The following is a 12,503-nucleotide window of genomic DNA, read 5'->3' on the forward strand; positions in this document are numbered from 1 at the left end:
CTTAAGCCTAAAGCCTGGAAGCACGGGGATATTTAGATCAGTCTGATTTGGTTTGTAAATCATGGTGGTACTGCATCTCTGAAACTCCAGGCCAAAGGGAGGTGGAACACAGACATTATCGAAACCTTTGAGTGAGTCCAGAACTGTGTTAGTGTTCCTAGTGTCAGTCTGTGTGTGAACTGTGTTCCTGACTCTCTGTGTGTGCACTTCATAATCCTGAAACTGTCAGGAAAAGGCAAGCAAACAGAGGGTTTACTGGTGTAAGGTCTGAGTCAAGGAGAAAGCATCATGGCTGCCTCACTTTTCTTCTTTCTTTCTTCTCTGCTGTTTGTCTTATGTTCTCATATCAGTGAAGGTTTTTTTTAATGAAGGGTCTTTTAAGTGAATCTGAAATCATTCTGAGTTGCTGCTGTATTATAGAAGGAATCTTCAGCTACTTCAGCGTCAGTCCTTCAGATCAGATCAGACCACAGCCAAATGTTTCCTTGCATAATTTTAGGGTTTAAATCTGCATTGTCCTAAAGAAAGCCACATGGTGACCCATGGCATTATTACAGTTTTATCTGACAGTAAAAGGATTTTTGTGAAAATAGATGATTCTTGGTGGGAAAATCATTATGTAGTTTTACTTTATGTTGAACATAAACTAGTTTAAATGAAGATTTGCATTTGCACTCTCAATTACATTTTCAGGAATTTTTTAAAATCCTTACAATGATAATAGTCCAAGATGAATTCTAAGACTTCTGAACATTGAACCATGCAATTTTATTTAAAACATACCACAGTGACCATGGTTTGTGTGAAGACCCAAGTAGCTATTAATTGTTATGTGTAAAACTACACTTTAAAAAATCCTATTATTTCTAATTTCAGTTAAAATAATCTCCTTTTTACTTTTAAATAATGAAATATTTGTGTATGGATTCTTTTCAGTCCAGTATTTTCCATTCTCATGATATCTATCAGGATGTTTTCTAAACCCTTATGAAAGCCAGATTTCAGATCCTTGTCATCGGGGATGATTTACAGTCATCTCTCTCTCTCTTTCTCTGTATGAGCATTCCTGCTTCTTCTCTCTCTCGCTTCTCTTCACTAATTAGTGGAAAAAAGTTTACATTAGAAGAATATCTCCAGCTAACATTCCTGCAGCTAAAAACATTAGAAGTAAAAATGAATTTGCTTTTTATGAAACACCGAACTGTCTTCAGAAACACTCAGATATCATATGTCTCACATAAGAAGTCTCACATAAACCCTAACCCTAACCCTAGCCCAGATGTGTCTGATGTTAGCCTGTAATACTTGCATTGCATACAGTTAACATTCAGGTAGCATTCCATAACATCTCATGATGCTAAACATAACGGACAGTTTGGTGTCTGAGCAAACCTGCAGTGTAGCTGCTCTGAGGTCTGGACCTTGTTGTCCTCTGAGATAATTATAGCTGTGATTATTTCTAGCCACTTGTAAGTGAATATTGTTTTGAGGGCCATGTGGAATCTCTGTAAAGGAATAAAACTGCTTTATACATCACGTCTCTTAAAAATGTTTTCACACAGAGTCTGTATCCTGGACTGAGTCTAACTGATGCAGGAATGCAGAAACGTTCGCACAAGGTTCATTCATTTGCTCTTTGTTTTTAATTATTTTCCTGTGCTACCAATAACCAAAGAACAGCTTTCTGGGTGCATGATGTGTCATTGTGCAGGTTTGTTAGAAACGAGTAGCTGTTGTTAAGTAAGAAGACTTTTAGCCATGCAGGCCAGAAGGAGATGTAGAGTTTTCATGATGTTCTCAGTGCAGCTCTCACATCACAGAGGTGAAGGAATGACAGAGCTCCAGTCCTGTGAAAGTCATATATCAATAACTATAACAACCCTTTCTCTGACTTTATAAAAGTATAATAAGATGAAAGATGAATCGATCACGTTACTCAGAGCAGTGCCGGGTGCAGAGAGCTTGTCCATTTTCTAGAGGAACCAAAAATAGGATTTTTTTTGAAGACTACCAGCCTCAGTGTTCTTCACTTACTAACTCTCAAGTCTGAAAATGAGCAAAGAGAATAAAATGGAAGGGAAAAGCTGCTTTACAGGAGAGTTGCTATTCAGACGAACACTAAACCCACACCATCCAGAAAAGTGGGGGGACAAACCAAATACCCACATAAATGAGCACTAAACAGATAAGCTGTAATATCGCTCTACACACTTCTCATTCACGCTGGAGCCAGACATCCTGCTGGCTTTAATGGGTGACCGTAAACTAGCCGTCCGGGTCCTGGATTAGGTTAATTATTTTCTTAATTTTGCCTCTCTCTCTCTCTCAGCCTGGGAGCAAGGGTCACCTGTGACTTATTTACAATCACTCTTTGTGCTAAAAGTCTGATAAAGAGTGAGGGAGGTGCAGAGAGCAGCCAACAGTGGCGACTGCTGATCGCTGGGTGGTGTTGGCAAGTACGGCTCAGACTGGGCCAAAAAATGTTTACAGGAGTTATGATCCATAAAGTGTTAAATGATGCTGTCTGCTCCCCTGCAAGAACTGTCTGTTAAACGAGACGCCCTGCTGCTCGCTGCCGAGAGTGAGCAGAACAGATCCCTTGAAAAGTTCCGAAAATTTTATGATAGAAAATAATGGCTTAGAAAACATTGCTCTGTATTGTATATCAATTTGTGCGTGCATGTTGTATTAATTTTAACACACCGCCGACGTCCTGAGTTTGTCTGCGAAGGAGGCAAATGATGGCTGTATTCTGTAGAACTCAAGAACTCTGCAGGATGCTGTAGCTTATATAATTGTGTTCATGGGTTTCTCTGCTCACTCTAAATTAGGACCTGTATTTTAAGTCTCTCTTAGTGGCCAAAAATATTTTTCTTCGAAGCATGCCTCAGTTTTGTGTGGGTTTGTAACCAATTTTCCTGCAACAAAAATAGACCACAATCAAGCCTTTTTGTAATTTAGATTCTGCTTCAAAACTAACCACACTTCAAGCCTCTGTTTCTATTTTTGAGTCTCGCAGCTGAAAGTCCATTTCTGATTTTCTGTGCTGCTCGAGGTATAATTTTTTTTTTACTTAAGCCTGGGTTTGAGTACAGCGTTCTGTGGCAAAAGTAAAACAATCTACCGGGGCCGGATGTGACTGCGGAAATTATTCATTAACATAGAAATACTATTTCTCGTCCTGGCTCTGGGTCACTTTTTTTTTTCTGGAAGCCCAGGGTATAGTGAAGGAGGGATGACTGACAATCACAGAGTTTTTCTTTTCTTTTTTCCTTCCTTCTCCCTCCATTTTGCAATAAAAGGCACAGGCAAAAAAAAAGATTTGGAAACAGAACAAATTGCTCAATGAAGCAGTCTCTTGGCCTCTTGTTTAGAGTGGTTGATGTTTGTGCCCATGTGAGAGAGGCCTGACCGTGTTTGCCCCAATCCACAAGCCGTTCTGTCCTCCTCTGGGACACAAGCCATGTGCTTTAGAGGAAAACCACACAAGAGAGACCTAGCAGGGGGTAGAATGTTCCAGAAAAAGCCTGGCCGCTGCAAGCCAAGACACCAGCTAGAAACTCAACTGGATGTGGTGAATAAGTCAAATTACGGAAACGGAGGGGGAAACCTCAGGGTGAACTGGAAAAGAAATAGAAGAGGAAAGCCATATTTGTTTCATAACATGCTTTTCTGAGCCGTGCCTCAAAATGGAGTGAGTGTAGAAGGAGTGGAGATGCTTTGCTGGAATGTCATGAATTAAAAGCTTCAGTTTAATTAATTAGATGGGTGTTTGCTCTTCTGTAATACTTTATGCACAGGCCAAATAGGTCAAGAGGAGCTCTCAGTTGGCTTGTGTGCGCTTACACGTGTCTGAAAGATGGCAGATGTCTTCTTCTTCTTCTTTTTTTTAAGAAAATAATTTAAGGAAAAGCAGAGCTGGCTCCATAAGGACTACATCTCTGGCAGTTATAGAGGACAGAGACCGCTAACAGCTTCCTCCTCACTCCATAACAAACAGCGAGGGGCTAGGCCCCCGAGGCTTCCTGTGTCCCACACACAGCCCACAAATAAACACAATCACGTCCTTTAACCGCTCAGCTCCTTCCCCTCGCTCACTCACTCGCCCTCCCTCACTTTCAAAGAAGAAAAGGGGGGAAGAATCAGGGCAAAATGGGCAAACTGAAGAGAATCACTAGGCTAAATGCCTATATGGAGTGTTGACAAATGAAAACAGAAGGCTAGGTCAGAATGCCACATAACACCAGCTCTAAACGGATAATCCAGTGTCTCACTTCAGTAGCGTCTCATATAATCCAACTGCTCCCTGGAGCTCGCTATTTTCTAGCATTAGCTGTTAAGTTCTTAACATTTTTCTGGGCTTGAGGAGGACTCTGAAGCTAAATGGAGCCCGAGTGCTAAAGCAACACTGCTTTTCAAGAGATCCATGGTAGTGCTTTTGTTGTGCTGTTGTGTTACAGTGTATGAAATGTACCAGTGCAACTAGTTTCACTAAAACATATGTAAATGAAATAAATCTTTAAGAACACTTCAGGAAAAAAAGCTGCTTTTACATCCTGATAGAGATCATTAAAACCGAGAAGAAAACAACTCTCCGACTCGGTAGGAGTAATTAATGCTGCGTTACATGCTCACTAATTACTTTTAAAGCAGTAGTTGTCGTCTAATTAAACTAATTAAACTCATTTAAGCTGTAGTCGAGTGATCTTTTGTGTAATAGTTTGTGGCAGAAAACGGTTAAAAACTTTCTAAAATGTCTCTATAACGCAGGAGTTCAGCAGGACAGAAGCCGTACAGAGCCGAAAGTATTTTATGGGGAATGTTACAGAGTAATTTGCACCATTTTTTATCTATCTGAACATTATAACGTACGTGACGTAGTAAGATGAATAAAAAAAACAGAATAATATGGGTGCATTTGCTTGGATGAGCTTTACACTTGTATCTCGAGTTAATTCTACAATCACACACTCAGTGAATGAGGACATGCGAGATGTCTGGGTTAAGGATAGAAGAAGTTGCTTCCAAGTTATGTGCATGGGATATAAACCTGTGGTAAAAATATTCTGAAAATTGTTACAAATAAAATTATTGATGAGATTAGATCAGATGATGAGGAATAAAAATGATTAAATGCCGTTTCAGTTAAAGTTAATCCACTGTGAAGGACAAACCACTGAAACAAAGAAAATTCAATAAAGTCACTTTAAAATGAAGCTTCAGTGAGTAAAAGGATGTCTTATTGTCCTATTGGAGGAATACATCTGTCCACAATTTGTTTTCTTTCTTTCTTTTTTTTTTTAATTGCAACCTTTCCTTACTTCCTCAGAGAGAGGAGCTGAGATGGACGCTTGAAGTGATTCTGAGTTTTTTTCCATTAAGACTGTGGAATTAGGACGTGATCTTCAAGAAGAAAACAGACTATGTGAGCTAGCATGTTTTAAAGAATTCATGTAATATAATCCATTAAGGTATTATCTACTTGTGGTAGTAAATCACTGAGACCTGGTCAGTGAGGTCAAGGTAGATGCAGGAGCTTAGCAGAGGTGGTGGGTATGTGGTAGTGATACATGTCCTGAACCAAGATGGGCTAATGATCCCACCTTGTCCTTCATGAAGGGCAGTGGTGGCTCAAGTGGTTAAAGCTCTGGCTTGTTGATCGGAGGATTGAGTTTCAAACCCTGGCAACAGCAAGCTCCACTGTTGGGCAACTGAGCAAGGCCCTTAACCCTCTCTGCTCCAGGGGCACTGTATCATAGCTGCTCTTGCGTTCTGACCTCAGCTGAAGAAAAGAATTCCACTGTGCTGTAATGTATGTGTGGCTATAATAAAGGCTTCATGCCCTCAGTTCTTCTTCTATGAACATCCTTGAACTCAGTGAGAACATTTCAGCATGGCGGTGTGATGGATGAGTTCGAGCGCTGTATCAGATGAGTCTGAATCTCAGCCTGTAATCTTCACATTTATCTAAGTATCAACTTTGAGGCATTTGCTCAGACTAGTAAGAAATAGTAATACTAAAATGAGAAAAAAGGCTTCAGGTGACTGGTGACCTTTGTGGTCTTAAATAAATTCTTGGTCTTGAGGGCCACCAGCCAGTGTCTACAGGCTAAAAAAACTCCAGATATAGAAGCTTCCAATTTCATGCTGAACTGGAGACACAAACCAGGCTCCTAATCCATGAGGAAAAGTAAAGCTTTTCTTTCAAGCCTTAGAAACTAACTTACATGATAACACGTAGGAGGATCTGTAAAAATAAATATAATCAAATTGCTGATGAACTTGTGATCAAAATGACCAAAACCTAGTAGTGTTTTAATTTATTCACTGCTACATAAAACTACAGTTCTGTCTAGTTCCTGATACATCAGATCCACTGAAATACCTGATTCAAAAGAATGAAAAATAATTTTGAGCTGCACTGCCAAATCCTCAGCCGTGAGGTTTCCTCCTGCTCTGGAGTGCTGTGTGGAGGAGACACAATGAGAGGCAGTAACTAGAAACAGGAAATATTTGTACGTGTAAGATTAAAAAAGTCCAACCTACCCCAGATGATGATGTGGAGGACTTCCAGAGCGTAGAACTTGATGGAGTACTCGATAAACACTGTTTGGGGAGTGTAAAGTGTTCGTCTCTGCATGACAGCTCAGTGTGAACTTCTTCCTTTAGTGATTTTTCATTACAGAGTGAATATTAAGAGTGCTAGAGGAGGTGAATGTGCAGAAGTGAGGGGCAAAGTGAACAATGTGTTCCTGAGTAATTTCACACCACTGTCCTTCCAGTCAGGAGAAGAAGCTCTTGGAAATAAATTAGTCACAGGAAGTTGTTTCTTCAGTTACAGAGAGATTTACAGCAGCTATTTACAGATAAAAAAAAAAAAAAACCCTAAACAAATAAATAAATACATAAACACAAGTGTGTTAATTATCAAGTGAGTTAACAGAATCCCAGAACCTCAATAACTCCACCTCCAAAAGCTTCCACATTAAACTAACTGGTGTTTAATGTCTATATCCTCCTTTTGCTCCTTTTACTCCACAATTTTCTGTAAAAACCTGACAATTCATGTTCGATCAGATCCATCGTCTGAACATGTGCTTCGATGGGAGAGATTTGAGTAACACAATCTGACCCTTTATACATAGAACATGATCAGTATCGCACATTTACTCCAACATAAATAAAGACTGAGAAATGGTGCCGATTGCTGAATCCTGAATATTTTCTAAATTCTAGATGGTTCCCAGATTCCCAGATGTTCATTTTGCTCTTGACTTTTTCACCAGACTGTAAATGTTCTACTCCAAGCAGAATGTGTGTCTCTGCTTTTTGCTAAATGAGTTTTTAATTTTGATCTAGTTAACCCACGACCTGCCTCTTCTTCACTGGCGAAAAAAAACATCCTGGATAAATATTTGAGCAGGCAGTGTGAGCGCGTACAGCCCCAGCTCCCTTAGAGGCCCTTCCTGCCCCGTGTCAGCCAAGATTAATGTAGATTCACTAATGCACTGGGGTGGGAGGCACACACACATACACACTCCTCCAGACTCCAGAGTTATCTGAGATATGCTTTTCTCCTGTGTGTGTGTGTGTGTGTGGCTTGTGATAGGATGTTTCATTTCCGTTTTAAAGAGGCGATGCCGGTTTAAAGACACTTGCATTGAAAAGTTGGACATTATGAAAGACAGACACTTGTTTGGGAGGGAAGAAGCACATGAGGTAAAGAAGGAGTTGGATCTGAAGGTAATGGAAATTCCTTCACAGGTTTTATGGATATGTGCCTCCAAAATGGCTTCCACAAACTCTTCAAGCAAGCTTTCTGTGGAATTGATGAGTCTAGCCAATACACGAGAGAAGGACAGTGTGGTCAGTAACGAGTGACTTTTCCCGTTATATAATCAGAGCAGTGCAAAGCCACAGTGCTCCATTTTGCACATAATCAAATGCTGGTCCTGTAGAGCCCTGTTTTTTAGCCACAGCATCTTGCAGGGGTCCCTGGGAATAACAGTCAGCCATTGTGCAGTGAGATGAAGGACTAAAGACTGTAAGAAAGGCTTGCTGTGGCCTGGCATGGCTGGAGGAAAGGGCTCTAGCCACTGTTACTTGCATTGGACAGAGGTGCCTTTGTCTGGTGGCTGCCACCGCCTAGCAGGTGCTTTCTAACTTCCCCCCTTCTTCCTTTCCATGCTCCAGAAGACTTTAGTGTCCTGCCCCCCTGAGGGGTAAGTGGGTTGGAGGGTAGATACCAGAGATGGGAATTCTGGCTCTTTTCATTTGGCTCAGCTCACCAATAAGAGATGATTTTTTTCTCTAAAGTTTGCAGTAAAATCCCCAGCAACTGACTAGAGATAAAATTCTTAAAGAAAGCTCAGTGTAGCAAAAATGAGCAAGGTGAGAAAAAAACATATGAAGGACCACGCTGGTATGTTATACTAAAATAATCCACACCAGTCTCATGTGCTGTGGCTGTACACAGAGCGGATTATTTACATCCACAGTACGTTACAGCAACTTGCTAATGATTAGAGTTTATTAATTTATTAATGAGCAACAACTCACACTTTTTCACTCTTCCATGTTACATTTGATGTTCTGGAAAGTTCAGAGATCCTGAGTGACATCAGTCGTTCCCTAATCTCTCTTTTTTCTGTCTCTTAAGGTTAATGGCAAAAGAGTGCAGCTTGTCATGTAACTTTTGAGCTGAAACTTACTGTCACAAAGCACTGACACTGGAGACTCCTTCCATAAATGTAAAAAAAAAAACCCCAACATTTACTCATTTGTTTTTTATTATTAGCATCAGATTATGTGCAGTGTCCAGAGGAATGAGCTGTTGCTATAGAAACAACAACACTAATCATCTTTGAGTTGAAGTTTACATGCCTTCAGATTGTTAGTATAAAGGGTCCAGCGGTGGAGGGAAGAGGATCAGTGATGTGATTAGTGGTTAAGGCTTTGAGCTATAAATCAGATGGCTGTGAAATATACATTTCATTTTTAACCTTTTTGTAATTTTTATTCGCAATTTTTATATTTCTCAAAAGCTGCTTTGAGGCAATGTCCATTCAACCTTCAACCTGCCGCGTCCTGCCTCGACTGTAAGTCACTTCGGATAAAATTGTCACTTTGGAAACATCCTGTAAAAAAAAAAAAAAAAAAGTACAGGAAATTTATTGCTGTAAATATTTGCTGTAAAATCTGCTGCAGGTCATTTACTGTCCATTATGTAGTGTACATATACAGAATGTATCTTCTACAGTCGTAGCACTGACTGTAGAGTGAGGATGAACAATGCTGGTCAGAAGGAAGGAGGAGGAAGAGAAAAAAAAACGTGAGAAAAGAGAGAGAGAGAGAGAGAGAGAGAGAGAGAGAGATTAACACTCTAATCCAATATCCGATGCTCCTGGCTGGCCGAGTTTTTGCTGAGTGATGCCTGTTGTAAGCAGAGCTCTGTGACCCCCCCCCCCCCACACACACACACATCCTTACAGCAAAACTTCCATAACAGACAGGATTTAAAGCAGGTCACTACTTCCAGCCAACACACACACACACACACAAGACACACACACACACAAGACACACACACACACACTGACTTTGAATACTGCTGTCAGAATCTCTGTCATGTTCCCAGGAAGCTCCGCCCGCTCCTGTGTTTATTTTCAATTACCTGTCTGAGTTTCTGTGCTAAAATTTATGAACTTTATCGGTACTTATATTCAGTATTAATAAATCATTGCACGTTTGACCTCAACTCCATTATTTCCTAAATGTATCTGGAATATTTCAGTGCAGTGTTTTTTTTCATGGAGTCATTTCACTCAACCTGTCAACCTTTTTCATTTATAAGCCCGAGTAAGAGCCACACTGTGTTCTTCACTTAGAAGGTGTCTTCAGTGTGAACTGTAAAATACGTTCAGATGTTCCACAGTACAGAGGAACTAACTTCCAAAATTCAGAGAAACTCACACAAACAGATCTGCTCTTGGCAGTAATCTATAGCCAGAGTGAGGCATGACAAATATCTCTCAACGCCTCAGTGAGAAAAACTAGCTCCACTTTACGGCACCACTTCAGATTCTCTGCATCACTATGGCTTCTAGCGTGAGCTCTGATACACTAAAAACACAGAACTTTAGCTTATGCGTGAGATTTAAACGTTCTTTAAATAAAAACATTCATCTTCTCCCTGTTACAAAGTAATATTAAAATGCCTTTAAGGCCAGACCTCAGTAATCCAATTGAAAGAATGCAGGTACAAATTTAAAATAATGAACATTTTGAGAGCCAATCAACTAAAATCAACACACCAGACACCAAATGTTTATTCAGCAGCAGCCGTGTCTGAGACAGTGAAGACAGATGAGCATCATCTTATTTTTAAATGCTTCATTGATAACAGTCTGTAAATTATATTACACGAGCCAAACCCCATGGAGATCTCAGCACTTCACTACTCAACATCCAACCTGCAGAAACACATACAAGTAATCTGTTAGCTAGCCAAGTGAGCTAGCTTAGCTAGTCAGATTTGTTGATGTTTTGCAGCCTGAAATCTGTGTTTTAAACATTTAAAATATCATTTTGATGTCTGTAGTGATCAATTGTTGTGTTAAATATATCTAAGATATAGTTGACGCTCAGGATGATGTGTAAGAGTCTACCTACCTAGAAGCTTGTGAGCTAGCTAACATATTTAGCGAGATACTGAAACCCCAACAGCATTTGACTGAAGATAGCTAGCCAGCTAATGTAAAGTCCTTCTCTTTATACAGTGTTGATAGTGGAGGTAGTGCTCAATGTGTCAGTTCTTCAGATATAGAACATTTTCAGATAAAAAATGAATTTTACTTGAGTATTTACTCCCCCAGAAGCTGTTCAGTATTTACTCTTATTTGAACTCTACTTTTCCTTTTCCTCATGTCCATGTGATTTCTTCTCTTTAATTCCTCTCTTTAATCCCACTCTAATTGTCACAGCTGACATCCTAGTAACACAAGTGCATTTGAACCTGACAGTCCCCCAGACTTTATCTCGCTGTATCTTGTATATCGTGTCAGGACTCAGGAAGCCGACGTACGGCTCAGAGGATGTTTGTAAAACCGAGAGCGAGCACGCCTGCTGTTTACTCAAGTGTGGTAATCCATAGCTCCGTTTGCTCAAAGTCAAAGTTCAGCTTTCTTATCGCTGTTGTTCCTGCAGCCGTGCCATCGTTCTTTCCTTGTTAAGAGTTACAGGGACACAGCAAAAAAAAACAGGTCTCCATAAGCCCTGATAGAATGACAGGATGCTCCTCTAATCAGATGGGCTCTGGGTTTGTCTGTGAATTGAAGAGGACAGCTGATCTATCTGCTCCTCATTTCTCCTCTTATTCTTTTTCCAAAAGTTGCAGCAAAGCACCTTTGTGAGCATGAAAGAGAAGCAGAGTGAAATGCACAACTGCAGAACTGTAGAACTGCAGAACTGTAGAACTACACAAATGTAGAACTGTAGAATTGTACAACTACACAGCAGCAGAAATGTAGAACTGTAGAACTGCTGAAATGTAGAACTGTAGAACTACACAACTGTAGAACTGTAGAATTGTAGAACTGTAGAATTGTAAAACTGTAGAACTGTAGAATTAGAACTGTAGAACTGCAGAAATGTAAAACTGTAGAATAAGAACTGTAGAACTGCATGCTGAAGAAATGTAGAAGTGTAGAACTGCAGAACTATAGAATTAGAAATGTAGAAGTGTAGAACTGCAGAACTATAGAATTAGAAATGTAGAAGTGTAGAACTGCAGAACTGTAGAAGTAGAAATGTAGAAGTGTAGAGCTGTAGAACTGTAGAATTAGAAATGTAGAAGTGTAGAACTGCAGAACTGTAGAATTAGAAATGTAGAATTGTAGAAGTGCAGAACTGCATGCATACTGTAGGATTAGAACCATAGAACTGCAGGATTGTAGAACTGTAGAACTACATGCTGTAGAACTGTAGAAGTGAAGAACTGTAGAATTAAAACTACAGAAATGTAAAACTGTAGAACTGCATAAGTGTAGATCTGCACAACTACAGAACTGTAGAATTAGAACTGTAGAACTGCATGCTGTAGAACTGCATACATACTGTGGAATTAGAACTGTAGAAATGTAGAAATATAACTAGAACTGTAGATGTGTAGCTGTGTAGAACTGCAGAACTGCAGAATTGTAGAATTAGAACTGTAGAACTGTAGAATTAGCACTGTAGCACTGCAGAACTGTAGAATTAGCACTGTAGCACTGTAGAAATGTAGAATTAGCACTGTAGCACTGCAGAACTGTAGAATTAGCACTGTAGCACTGTAGAACTGTAGAATTAGCACTGTAGAACAGTAGAATTAGCACTGTAGCATTAGCACTGTAGCACTGCAGAACTGTAGAATTAGCACTGTAGCACTGCAGAACTGTAGAATTAGCACTGTAGCACTGTAGAACTGTAGAATTAGCACTGTAGAACAGTAGAATTAGCACTGT

This window comes from Hemibagrus wyckioides, linkage group LG18 (genome assembly GCF_019097595.1).
Source record: "Hemibagrus wyckioides isolate EC202008001 linkage group LG18, SWU_Hwy_1.0, whole genome shotgun sequence".
Taxonomy (NCBI): domain Eukaryota; kingdom Metazoa; phylum Chordata; class Actinopteri; order Siluriformes; family Bagridae; genus Hemibagrus; species Hemibagrus wyckioides.